Source organism: Rhinopithecus roxellana, chromosome 3, assembly GCF_007565055.1.
Source record: "Rhinopithecus roxellana isolate Shanxi Qingling chromosome 3, ASM756505v1, whole genome shotgun sequence".
In the NCBI taxonomy this organism is placed as follows: domain Eukaryota; kingdom Metazoa; phylum Chordata; class Mammalia; order Primates; family Cercopithecidae; genus Rhinopithecus; species Rhinopithecus roxellana.
This window is the reverse complement of record NC_044551.1, coordinates 143788644-143802492: the sequence shown is the minus strand read 5'-3', so window position 1 is coordinate 143802492 and position 13849 is coordinate 143788644. Positions and strand designations below refer to the sequence as shown.

At 43.8% G+C, this 13849-nt stretch overlaps 1 long non-coding RNA gene across 2 annotated transcripts in view; it reads left to right on the top strand.

The window, feature by feature from the left end:
- The first annotated feature begins 9709 nt into the window (after positions 1-9709).
- LOC104680198 overlaps positions 9710-13849 on the top strand; it is a 30578-nt gene continuing 26438 nt past the window's right edge. For both annotated transcript variants that reach the window (XR_004056215.1, XR_004056214.1), the window contains exon 1: positions 9710-9878. This is a non-coding gene — a long non-coding RNA (uncharacterized LOC104680198). The remainder of the gene's footprint in view (positions 9879-13849) is intronic.

The following is a 13849-nucleotide window of genomic DNA, read 5'->3' as shown; positions in this document are numbered from 1 at the left end:
ATATCACATTAATCAATTAATTCTGTATGTAAAATAGTATATACATGTGATAACATACACAAAGATAGGTGAAACAATCTTCTGTGTGCTGGGCACTACGGAAGTCTCCGTGGCGAATCACACTCACTTTCTAAATTTTAATTGCTACTCAAATACTGATGGTTCCAAAGTATTAATATGGTTCTGATTTTCCCCTAGAGATTCGGACTTGCATATACAAATGGCAGCTGTCTCCACATGGCCATCCCTCAGGCACCTCAAATGCAAAGTGACCCAGGGTGGAGTGCAGTGGCCCATGTAGACCTGTGCGCCTCATTCTCTTTTCAGTTGATGGTGCATCAGTGCTGAGGCAGAAACGGGAGCCATTCTGGACTTTCCCCGCTCTTTCAGATCCACAACCAATCCAGTATCAAGTCCTCCTGATTCTAGCTCCTTGATCCTTGTGGCCATCGCCTTCTCTTTGTATCTGTTATTTCTGCTGTCGTGTGAGCCCTCGTTGCAGATCACCCTGAGAATCAAAAGAACCCCCTGCGTGATCAGTTCCCTTCCATTTATCTGCCTCAAACTCCACACAACCCAGAGAATAACTTACTAAAGTAACAATCCAACCAGGCCCTTCCTTGTTGATATTCCTTCAATGGCTTCAAATCCACGATGGCATCACTTTTTCTCCTGTGGGTAGTGGCCCATCACTGGGTTATGAAGTCAGGCTAGTCCTCTGTGACCAGAGTTTTAAAGAAAAAAATCAAGTGGGATAAATTAGGATTGAATAGGCTAAAAAACAGATCATTCTTTTACTTTTTAATTTTTTTGTAGAGTTGGGGTCTCCCAAAGTTGCCAATGCGGGTCTCCAACTCCTGGCTCCAGGTGATCGTCCCACGTCAGCCTCCCAAAGGGTTGGGATTACAGGCATGAGCCACCGTGCCCAGCCCAGATGATTCTTATAAGACGAGAGTAAGTAATGTTTGCAAAATTTTTGTTTCAGGTATGTGTGTGTTACTGGGTGGCTATGAAAAATGTATTTTCTTTTTAAACTAGGAATCCTGATTTTATTTTAAAAAGCTATGATGTAAACAGCTTCTCAAAATTTGCTACAGCAATACACTTAGAGACTGAGGAGGATAAATGTAATCCCCAGGGAACATGGGACATCTTGTTTATAAGTGAAAACATTTTCCTCTTTTATATTTACAGTTTACTAAAATTTTACATTTTGCTCACTAATAAACCTACATTTACCTTATTATAAACAGAATTTTAAAAATTACTTATCTTTAAATATGTTTCTTCACTCTGAGGCTTTGCAAACTCCTGCCACACCACCCGGGGTCCTCATTCCCTGGTCTCAAAGCCAGACCCAAGTGTTAATGGTCAAGCTGCTTAGCGCAGGTCACCCTGCTTTCTGGTGGCTGCCCCTGGCTACTCCACCAGGGCACTCCTTTACCTGATACTTTGGGTTCCAGAAATACTCTTTGCATCTCTTTCTATTCCTCCATGACTCTTACCTTCTTTCTTTTGTCCTTGCTGCAGCTCCTGGATGAAATGTCCAGCTTCCTTTCCTTCTCCAGGCTAACTCTTTTTCCTGTGTCAGAGCCCTGCTGAGGAGTCAGTTTCCCTCCAGGAAACCTTACAACCCTCCACACTGCTGAGGGGACCATATATTTGCACCACCCTGACCCAAGCTTGCATAGGCAAGATGATAAGGAACACAATTATGTTTTAAAAGTTCTGGTTGCTGGTGACCTGGCCTCAGTCAGGCACAATTTGACATTTATTTCCTGGCATGCTACGGCAGCGGAATGTTATCTTGGGATATTGATTTGTGTTGTGCTTGTTGCATGTTCCATTGCCCCATTTAAGCAGGCGGCTGGCAAGACTTTGGAATCTTTACCTCGGGGATGATAACAGAAACTGCTTAAGTGGAATCTTCCTGCCTTTTGTCCAGTGACTGTGTCAATTGTCCCGAATGGGATGGAGAGGAAGGGGTGGAGCTGTGGATGGTACCTTTGTGGACAAGCAAGAAGAGAAAAGAGAGACTCCTCAAAGGGGACAAGGGTAATAAAGCTTGGTAAATCTGGGCAGGGCCCTGGGCCAGCAGAAAGACCTCAGACATGGGACAGGGAGTATTGGTGGGGCTGGACCCTTTCACAAGGTCTCCAGCCTGGCCAGAGGCTGCTGATCCCCAAGAGAGGCCAGGAGATGGCAGAGCTGCTGTCTGTGACGGGATCCTGTGGGCCGGGACATTAGGTACTGCGGCAGAAATCAGATGGATGAAGAACGCCTTCCTGATGTCCCAGCGCCGTGTACGGCTCAGCCCTGGGAGGCAGGGAACCCCAGCAGGACTGTGATAGCATTTTCTGTGTGCTGGAATTGGACTCAAACTGATTTAAAGAGAATAGAAAGGCTGGGTGCCGTGGCTCATGCCTATAATCCCAGCACTTTGGGAGGCCGAGGCGGGTGGATCACCTGAGGTCAGGGGTTTGAGAACAGCCTGACCAACATGCGAAACCCCATCGCTACTAAAAGTACAAAAATCAGCTAGGTGTGGTGTGGGGTGCCTGTAGTTCCAGCTACTTGAGAGGCTGAGGCAGGAGAATTGCTTGAACCCGGGGGTCCAGAGGTTGCAGTGAGCCGAGATCATGCCACTGCACTCCAGCCTGGGTGAAAGAGTGAAATTTTGTCTCCAGAAAAAAAAAAGAAAAAGAAAAAGTGGTCCTTCTTACCCACCTAGCTTTGTGAGCTAATGTGGGCTAAGATTCACATCTGTGATATTACTGATTTTGGCTCTATATTGAATATTTTGTTGTTGTTTTTGAATGGATAGCTGACATTTATATACATTAGCACCTTATGTGCACAGACTCATTTAATTCCCGCAATTCTTACAAGGTTGGCCCTATTGTGATCTTTATTTTGCAAATGAGAGAATAATGATAGAAACAATCTGTCCTAATTTCCAGCTAATCAGTGGTGGAATCGGATTTAAACCCAGGCCAACTGGATGTGGAGTCCAATTCCTCCCCACTCCCTCCTCCCGCCTCCCTGTGCTGTGTTGCTGGTGGATGCTGCTGCTTTGAAGACCATGCCATGTGCTTCCATTTTCTTCATGGGGCTTAAGTCAGTGAAGGGCATCAGAGCTGATCAGCAAACATGGATTGATTCTCTGGTTGTTGACCTCATAGGAATTTACTTTCCTGTGGAAGGAGCCTAGTCCCTCCGCCCTGGATCTGCTGGACCCTGTCTGGCCAAGAGGAGAGGGTGGTTAGAGCTGAACTCTCTTCGGCGCTATGCTCCTTCTCCTGCACGCTTTCTGCTGCCCGCCCAGCCCTGGGAGGAACAGCTGGTCACCTTCAAGCTGTCTGTGTGTCCTCCTATGGTTTTGGTCTTTCAGGCTCTGTGAGGAGTGACCGGGTCCTGGAACTCAGTGTGACACACTTTAGAGTGTGACTCCCAAGAGTGGTTGTGGAACGAGCCTCAGGGGACCTGCTGATGAACAGCAAAGACGTTGAGGGCTGGCATGGTGACAGAGGGAACCCTCTAGACAAGTCCTGATTTTTGTTGGAAGACATTTAAAAGTTTCTTCCAGTGCAGAGAGACAAGGCCGCTGTGGAAGCCAAATTCCCTCTCAAACTCACAGTTTTGTTTCCAGGAGAAGAGGTCACTTTCAGCTTTTATAACTTTAATTTGAAATTAAATGTGCCATTGGGACAGAAGCACTCTGTGCTGGGCTGTCTTCACAACAAGGGTGACAGTGTGAACTCTCACGGCGCTCCAGACCAGGGCCTAGCCAGGGCGACAGAGTGGTGATTCATGCCATCTGGGGCCTGCCGTGCTGTGAACTCCAGGAGGAAGCTGCGTGACTGAGAGCTTTTGTAGCTCAGGGGCTGGAGGATGAAATCTGAACTATTTCTGTTCCCTTGTCTTGTTCTCATCTGAGCCCAGGCAATGGAAGGAGCTGAGGTCTGGGAAACAGTCGAGCAGGCCGTTTCTGGCAGGCTCGTGCTAGCTTCCCACAGGACCATGGGTCTCTTTCTGCTGTCCCTGTCAGGCTGATCCCAACCCGCCCAGCATCAGGAATGTCAGACCTCCTCTCAAAATCAGAACAACTCCTCAAACATGAATAACCGCAGGCTGAATCGGCCTTTCCCGGAAGATTTGACCTTGGCAGTCTGGGGTTTTGAATTTGGTGGTTTCTGAAAAGCACACATGCAGCTGCAGAGGAGGCGGTGGGTCTATGGCAGCTCCATGCTGAGCATCCAATCCTGCTGCCTGTGTGCTGTGGCCCACTCCTGAGCCAAGAAGGAGAATTATTAATAATAGGCTGTGTCTCTCCAAGAGTTGCTGGAGAGAACTAGCCGTGCACTAGTCTTTTGGCCTTTGCTTTAAGTTTCATATATGTTGAGTTGTACAAATCTACTTCCCCACCAAATGTCCTTAGAGGGTCAAAGATGGCCTTTGTTTCTTCATGATAACATTGCCTTTTTTTTTTTTTTGAGACATGGTTTCATTCTGTCACCCAGGCTGGAGTGCAGTTGTGCAATCATGGCTCACCACAGCCTCAAACCCCCAGGCTCAGGTGATCCTCCCACCTCAGCCTCCCCAGTAGCTGGGACTACAGGGGTACACCACCAAGCCCTGGGTAATTTTTAAAATTTTTATAGGGACTGGGTTTTACCATGTTTCCCAGGCTGGTCTTGAATTCCTGGGCTCTAGTGATTCCTCTGACTTGGCCTCCCAAAGTGCTGGGATTACAGGCATGAGCCACCACACCCAGCTGCTTGTTAAGCTTGAGAATAGAGTTGCTGGCCCTCCTTCTGTAAGCTCTCAGTCTATCTGCAGAGGCCAGCTTCAAGGTAACTGTTTCCGCTGCTCAGATGGCCCCAAGCAGGGGGATCCTAGGTGTGATATTGGGTATATTGGTCATCCGTCTGCCTCCCACCTGGATGGAAACAGTCTGAGATACACACTTACCTACGTCTTCTTTCCCAGCATGGGACTTGAATGCTGCTATTGGTGCACATTTCTGCAGACATGTCTCTGGCTCTCAGGATGCAGAATGTTGGGGGGTCCAGTGTGGGGGCTGCCAAAGGGGGTGTCATGTGCTCTGTGGATTTTTGTGTGATTGTAATGGTCCCAGCTGAAGTTCTCCTGTTTGTTGCAGTAAAACCTCTCTTCAGTGTCTGTTACCTTTCTATATATTCTTGGTGAAGGAGGGAGATAGTCATAAGGGCCCTGAATGAGGTAAGAAGAGAAGATGCTGTTCTCTGCTTCCTCCCCGCCACCAACATTCCTTCTGCCCTGTTTTTTCTGGCCAGCTCTACTCTGGGCTGTCCAAGCCTGTGAACCAGCCACACCCAGGATCTGTGTTGGAGCTCAGTCCCAGGCTGTTCTGGAAGAGTCGCCCAGAGGAGCCGTGTGGTCTCCCATTCAGCAACAGAGTATGAGATGGTTTCTCTGAAGGGCAGAGGGTCTAAGCACTGCCCCCTTCCTAGCATCTAAGGCTGAAATGCTGAATGATGCAATGAGAGGATTCCAGGGGAGTAAAGGAGCTGTACATGGGCTTGATTCTTCTCTCCCCAGCTGGTGGGCACAGCACCAGAGGTGGAGCTGGAGGCCAGGCCCTCCACTGACCCGCATGTACTCCACTTTGCAGTTGTACCCTGGGACACACTTCTATCTCAAAGTGTTATGAATTCCAACCACTGGACTCTACCCTACTTCTGACATAATCTTCTTGGGTTGATAGTAGCCTCTCTCATTACTGAATACTTCTTCTTATGGGTAGCCCTGGTTAGTCATTTTCTTTTAACTTTTTGTTTAAAGAAAACCTGTAGATATGAGCTTTCTGTCAGAGATGATCTCTCCAGGCCTGAGTCTAAACCGTTGACCCTCTGTCAGAGAATGAGGGCTGACTCTTGAATTTCAGGCGCTTTGACATTTACTGAGGGAAAGAAGGAGAATGGAAGGAGTGAGCATAAAGCACTGACCTGAGTGGAATGGCGGGTCGACTTGCCAGAGCCTGGAGATGATTACACTCTGTCAGCTTTGGGACAAGCTGTCCAATTTCCCAAAAACCAATTTGACAATTGTTGAGTGACCAATTTGCTGAATTAGAAGAATTTACTAATTTACCAAATTGTGTATTTCTTTTATGCATTTCTAAAGACTTGAGCAATTGGCATGGGCTGGGTTGGCAGGGCCTGAAAGAGTTTGGAGCAATGAGTCAGAAGCAATGGTCTCTGGGAACAACCCTGTAGGTGGCGCCACTCTCCAGACTGAGAGGGGCACTGGGTGGATGGTGGAGGGTTAGGGGAGGCTTCGCTGCAGAGATCTGAGCCTTGCTGACTCTACGGTTCCTGTTTTTAAAGCAATCCTTATTTTTTATCATCTTTGTTTCTCAAAAGTCAGTCAGCTCACCACTGTGGATTCTTCCCTGACTTCCTGGCCGTACACACTTCCCATCCTCACACCGCCTGACTTGCTTGGCTCTTCTCTCTCTCCTTGTCCTCCTTCACCCTGGAGCAACACCAAAGCCCTCTCGTGTCATCCTGTGGAGCACTGGCAGAACAGCACAGCCCTCTCCTTACTATTTTGTTCTTATGACCCTCAGATCTTCAGGGACTCACTTTCTCCCACAGCACTGTAGCCAAAAGAAAGATTTCTTTCCTAAGAGAGATTATGGTATTAGCTCTTCAAATACCATTAAATTTTTATTTTCTACACATAAACACATTCTTATGGTTTTGGAAAATGTATAAAACCAAAATTTTTGCAAACTCACTGTGATAGCCTTCATATATTAGACATTCAATCAATATTTTAGTGATTAACAAATCGGTGGTTTTTATAATGAGCCTCACCCTGTTATAACCAAATACTTGTGTCAGAGAAGCTAGCTTGCTTTTATATCAAGATCATGGCCCTGGATTTTGATAATGCCACAGAAATATTGTCAAGCGTTGTTCAGTCGGCTCTGCTCTTTCCAAGTTGAGGTGAGCTAAGGGAGCCAACCAAAGGAAGGGTTGGTTTCCTGCTCCTTTTTTCTCCTCCCCTTAACTCTTTGCTTAAAAAACTCCCTGAGGCCATAAACTACTAGGACACAACTGCCTATTAATTAACCATTTATAACTAAGTTTCTGTTTATTTTTTGGACCAATAATTAATTTGATAGGGTTATAGGAAATCCTATGCTCCTGTAACTGAGAAGATACTGTCTAAACGTGGATCCAGATTGAGGAGGTCCTTTGGGGTCTGTTGCTTCTATCACTGACCTGACCCACATGGAGTCTCAAATTCAGACCTCTCAGAAAAAGGAAGAAAGGCTTCATCCACAGTGGGGATTAAAAACAAAACCCAGAAACATCTATTCATGGTCTTGGAATTGAACCTTAAGGCAAAGCCGGATCTCAGGTAAGATTGATAGATGGTGAACTTGTAGCCCACACCCCATTCCTGTTGATATGTTCCACCTCTTTCTATTGCTGGGGTGTGATTACTTCAAAGCCAGGAAGAGCTGCAATCTAATTTTAGAGGAATGCCCTTCTTGTACACATTGGTGAGTATATATCTTAATATATGATGTATTTATCTATATAATTTTAGTAGTTGTATAAGAAAAATTGGGATAGGTAAACAAAAGAGAGCAGCTGAAAAGTCTACCTATAAAGGCTTCAGGTTAACATAGTCAGTTATATTGCCTCTACCACAAATCTGTGGGGATGACTTTTATTTGTTGGGAAGGGTTGTCTTTGAATTTCCTGTTAAGTTTGGCATTTTAAATCTTTTTTTTTTTTTTTTGACTCTTCTCCTGTGAAATATATATCTTGGAAACTTGGCTGTTTCTGTTTCCTGAGCTTCACAGTGAACCACAAAACCAGCAGTAACTGTAATCCACCTCTTAAAATGTAATCCCTTGGGACAGTTCTTCTCAATGGCAGAAAAAGAAACACTGTCCTGGCAGAGTAAGGGTGAAGATAAGGAGAGCGATGACCTATTCCTGTGCTTATCTGGGAGCACGTGTAGGTATGAGTAACAAGATCAAGAGATGCCAAGGGTGAAGGGAGATGTAGGAGCCCATGGATTGCGTGAGGGAAATATGGATCCTGTGAAGGACAAGCTGTTTTCTTTGTGTGGATGACCCAGATAAAGCAATGAAAATGGATAATAAGGACACTAAGGACAAGAGCCTTCCAAGGCATTAAGGCAAATGAGATTGTAGCATGGATACAGAAGAGAAAGGAGAGAGAGACAAAGTAGATGGAAAAGTAAATGACTCAAACCTTCCATTACTGAAAGTTCCAAATATTTCTTTAATGACTATCACCAGATTGTAGGCCTTCATTTTTCACTGGTCAGCATTCCCTCGTCTTCTTTCTGTTCATAACAAAAGTGAGTTCCTCTTCTGACCACTAGAGGTCTCTAGAGAATCACGGATCAACGTTTGAAGCCTGATACCCTCTTGCTATCAACCACTCTAGGAGGTGGAAATGTTTATTTTTCCAACATGAATAGTCACCTAGTCACAAGAGATCCAAGGCCTGAGACTTAAATTTCTAAAAATTAAAAAATGTATATAGCTGCCTACTCAACTTCAAGCTACCTACTCAACTTCAAGCTGGCACTGACCATCATCCCTCAAATATGTCCCTTGCTATTTTGATGGTAGAAATTCTGCTATTACACAGAATAACAGCACTGCTTCTACTAAAAAGGCAAATGCTTTGGAAGCCTAATTTATACAATCATAATGAGTTATTTATACCATAGTATGAGTGACTCCGTTGGGCCTCTGCCATTGTGATTACAAAGGATGACAGATCAGGGTTGCTGGGGAGACAAGGAGGGCAATGAAAGAGGAGGTGAAGACAAATTTCATCTACTTCACACCATTGCAGCGGTCTGACCCCAGGTCCTCTTCCAACTTCCTCCCTCAGTAAGTGCTGCGGGTGTGTAACCCAACTCTGGGGTCAAGTGAACAAACTGCCCTCAGCTTCCTTAAGTCTTCCTGTTCAAGACAATGACTTCCAGACTTTCCTGGGACACTGACATTATCACCTCTGGAGTCCTTGATGTGACTCTCTTCCTGGTCACATGAACTGTAGCTATTTTGGGCGTGTCCAACATGTTTGACAGTGCCGGTGATGACAAGTGTACATTTCAACATTCCATTATTTAGAACACGCATGTAATTATTTGTAATGAATCACTGATGACATCTGGAGAACAATGAAGTCCTCTTTTAATGTTTGGGCGATTAGCTATGGGAAAGGTTTACTTTGATGGTCTTTCATTTTTATCTCAAGAATTTTGAATATTATTTCCTGTTGCATTCTGGTGTACATTAAGTTTTCCTACATTTATCCGTCCATCAAACATTTACTGAGAGTCTATTAATTTCCTCTTATACTGAAGGCTCTGTGAATATGAAGATGAATAGGAAGAATAGGGCAGGGTTCTCAAGAAGTTCATCAGTTGATAGGAGGGCAAGATATGTTGAGGCAGTTACGAAGTGCATGATAAATAGAGAAGTAAAAAGTGCATTGGGACTAGGAAAAAAATTTTAAAAAACTTCTAGAAAAATAAAGTTCATTTTCTCAGCTTGTTTGAAAGCCATCATCTGTTGTTGTTACTGTTTTTTTAATCAGGGAACAGTAGTCTGATAATTCACCTTGATGCCTTTGGTACATTTTTCAATTGCTTTTAGCTCTTTTAAAAGGTGCTTGCCACAGGGTGGAAGGGTAGAGTGTATGGAAGGCAATGTGGCCAGAGCCTACTGGTGTAACCCATTCCACAGGAGTGACCTCTCATCTGTTCAGAGGAAGACCAGCGGCCAGTAGGGTTGCCCGTGTTTTCACAGTGGATATCTTGGAGCTCCTGAGGTTGGTACTGCTGGAACACAGAATATTCCCTACTGAAGAGAATGTTATAAAGTGCCTATGTTCTTTACTTCTGCAATTTTCAAGGATTGTGCCCATCTCTCAGTAACCTAGCCTTCTTTTGAAGACTTGCTTACAAGACAGAAAATTAGGTGAGTGGCTGAGATTTAGAAGTGCGTATCTACCAAGGGGGAGAGAATAAACTGTCTTTTGAGCAGAGAGGTAGGGCAAAAGCTTACCACCTTCCTGGGTCCAGTATTCTTGGGAGACCATCTCTTCTGCTGAGGATGGCGTCCTGCAATGTGCTATGGGGTTTATTTCTGACTCAAAATAGTATTTGTATTCAGTTCTCTCAGTGGAGAGAGTGGGGAGAGCAAATTTCATTTCTTCGTTGTGCAAAAGGACACATGTATTTATAGTGAACAACTCCATTTGGCTTTTTACTTTTAGGTGGACATAGACTTCAGTTGATGCCAGATCCTCCTTTTTCCTTGGAGAATCATGTTTGTACTTTCTTAAATTACATGTATCTATCATTCTGCATTTTCTTTACTCTGATGCTCTTTTTGGAAACTTTTTTTTCAAACCTAGAAACCACAAAGTGAAACAACAGGGAACATGTTCTTACAACTGGGGAGTCAACATGACAAACATGTTTGGATGTCTGTTACATAGCTTGCTGTAGATCCAACTATTAAATAACTGAATATGGCCAGGCATGGTGGCTCACGCCTGTAATCCCAGCACTTTGGGAGGCTGAGCCAGGCAGATCATGAGGTCAGGAGATCGAGACCCTCCTGGACAACATGGTGAAACCCTGTCTCTACTAAAAATACAAAAATTAGCTGGGCATGGTGGTGGATGCTGTAATCCCAGCTACTTGAGAGGCTGAGGCAGGAGAATCTCTTGAGCCAGGGAGTTGGAGGTTGCAGTGAGCTGAGATTGTGCCACTGCACTCCAGCCTGGTGACAGAGCAAGACTCTGTCTCAAAAAAACAAAACAAAACAAAACAAAACAAAACATATATGAAGACTATAAGTAGGAAACTTACCCACCAAGAATTAAAAAAGAATTAAAAGGCTTTCTGAATCTAAGCTCTAACTTATTTTCAAAGCACTAATGTTGGTCAGTTGATATTTGTCACATGCAAGATGTGTTAGGCATTGTGAGATCAGATTATGGAGAATGTGGGAACCTGAGACTGACAATTGCCAGGTAAGCGTCTTCATGTTCCCTGAACAGAGGAAGGGATGTTGAGGTTGTCATGACATCACTCACAGAAGGCTCTTGCATCACTCTCCTCATCTCCCTTTCATTACTAGTAAGAATTAGAATCCCAGAGGCCTTTGGTTTGCTTTTCTGCTTCTATGCTTCAGGAGACCTGGTACCATGTAGTTATTAAATGAATGCCCATAAGGCCCAAAGCCTGGAATTATATTTATATCCTGTTGACATATATTTACATAGGTTGCTATCATTATCTGTTTTTGATCACCCTAAAGGGGCTTTGGAAATACAAGTATTATACATCATCATCTTTGAAGAACAATATCTTTCTTTCATGTCTTTGAATTTGGAGGTCTTAGAACCAACTTAGAACCCATAGGCGAAAATTACAAAACCTAGGTGTGGGGTTGGGGGGAAGCTGGAGAACAGAACAATGCCATTGACAACTTGATATTCCAAGAGCAGAGAAAGCTATTTCAGGATAGTTTTCTCATTTTGGACACCAAATGCCTGTCCAAATTCTGGAAAATGTAGCTTAGGGGTTGTATGAGTCCTGGGCAGCTCTTGATCTGAAGTTCCTCATCCTGGCCTTTGATCTCCCCCTCCTCTACTCTAGCCAGGATGGAGGGTAATGGAGTTGAGTTCAGATCAGCATTTGAAGTAATGCTGTCCTCACACTGTCCTCTGCTCAAGTTTACTCAGGTTCATTACAGGGGTGGGGTTAGAGGGCCATTTGTCTTGGGCCTCAGATTGAAGAAGGGGCCTCAAAGCTGAACTTTTAAATCTTTCTCCAAAAGATGGTGTGCATATGGTTATTAAAATTATTATTGGGACAAAAACACTTATTTGCTAAATGTAAATGTATGAAAAATACCGTAATTTTTGTAGCAGTATTTTAGCACATTTAAAAAATATATTAGAAGTGTCCAATTGTGGAATTGACTCAAGATGTCTCTCAGCTTCTGAGAAGCTCAGAATTTACCACCAAACAGCAGCCAGAGTGTGTGGTCCCTTGGGCTTTTGTCCCATGCTAAATGACCCAGCTGATAGAGCCTAAGAACAGATTAGATTCACCACAGTTCCTGATCTTTGAGTATGTGCTTCAAAGTGGGGTTTTTAACATCAGTTTTTAAACTTTGCTCTGCATGCTTGTTGGACACTGACATTTTTTGACTTATAAGAACTAATATTTTACCCATTGAAAAAGTACCCTGACTGGGCGACATTTCTAACTATTTAAATTGGGAGAAAAAGGCTGAAATGGCCAGAGTTCATGGAGAAAAAAGTGAAATAGGGTCTGCCAATATCTGTTAGTACTCCATAGGAACAAAGCAGTGGAAATGAAACTCAGCATTTGGGCTGTGCGTGTGTGCGTGTGTGTGTGCATGTGTGTGTGTGTGTGTGTGTGTCTTTGTGCAGTTGGCAGATCAACCCTAAACAGGCCTCGTGTGGCTGAGGCTTATGCATACACAAATCCAGGTGGTGGCCTCCAATTGCAAAAAAATTCTTTGTTTTGCCTTTCTCTGGGCAGAAAGTACTGCCAATAATATCTGAGTAATATCTGGGGCTCATTTCCATTTGGATGTGGAGACTTAGGTCTCTAAAACTTTCCAAAAAAAATGTCCGACTGGGCCAGTAGGGAAAGCCATGACGCAATCTTAGTGGACTCATTTATGCTTTGATTGCCATTTCCTGTAGATATCCGTGTTTATACATTACGAGGCATGATGTGCTTCATCTTATTATGGACTATTATTTTAATTTTTCCAATGATAAAATAGTGCCTTTTTTGTAGAAAATTTGGAGAACTGTATCCTATACAGAAGCTTAAAGGAAGCATGTATAATCTCAGCAACCAGTGTTATCTCATGCTGACTTAATTCTAAAAGGAATTTTAGTAATTTTTGTTACTTCTTTGTTAATTCTATGCAGATCATTCCATTGAAAATAATAATGACAGAAACATCAGAGTTTTAGGTTTGATTATCAAAACCTGTTTACTGTGACCCTAAAATACAACAGGGACCTGTGGGGATGCATCTGAATTCCAAAGGTCATGTGGATACATCCTCAAATCTTTTGTTTCTGTTTTAAAATGACAGTGATGGTAAATATTTATTGTTGACTGTGGATCATTGCCCTACATTTTTTATGTGAATCAACTGTTTTAATAATTACAAGAACCTTAAAGGAAAGTGCCATTGGTAGTAGAGTCCCATTTTACAGATGGAAAAATTGAGATGAAAGAGATTAAGTAACTTGGCCAAGGTTACAGGCTACTATGCAGTAGAGGTGAGTCAGCCCGTCTTCCAGAAACCCTGAGCATCTTCCCTTCTAAACTTGGAAGTGTTTAGTTTCTTCAACTAAGGGCATAACCAGGTCAGTCAGGATGTATTTGAGCACACGAAAGGGCAGCAAAACACATCTCTTTACTTTGATTCCTATAGAAACATGTCCCCTGTGTTAAGTGGTGACAAGCCGTGTGGGGGTTTTGCTCAGGCGACAGGCTGGAAATGCATGTGTGGCAGGCGGGCTTGTGAGATCACATCCGAAGCTGGCTGGATTCAGTTCAGTCCTTTGGAGTGTTGATTCAGATGAGGGGGAGAAGAGGCGAACCCCTCTTCTTTGGCTTAGAAGATTACGGATCTGTAACTTCAAAAGCTGTTTGCAATTTTATATTCGCGTCTCGCTGCCAAGGTGCTTGTCTTATCTGCACTCTGTTGGCTGGGGCCGTTGTGAGTAAGCTG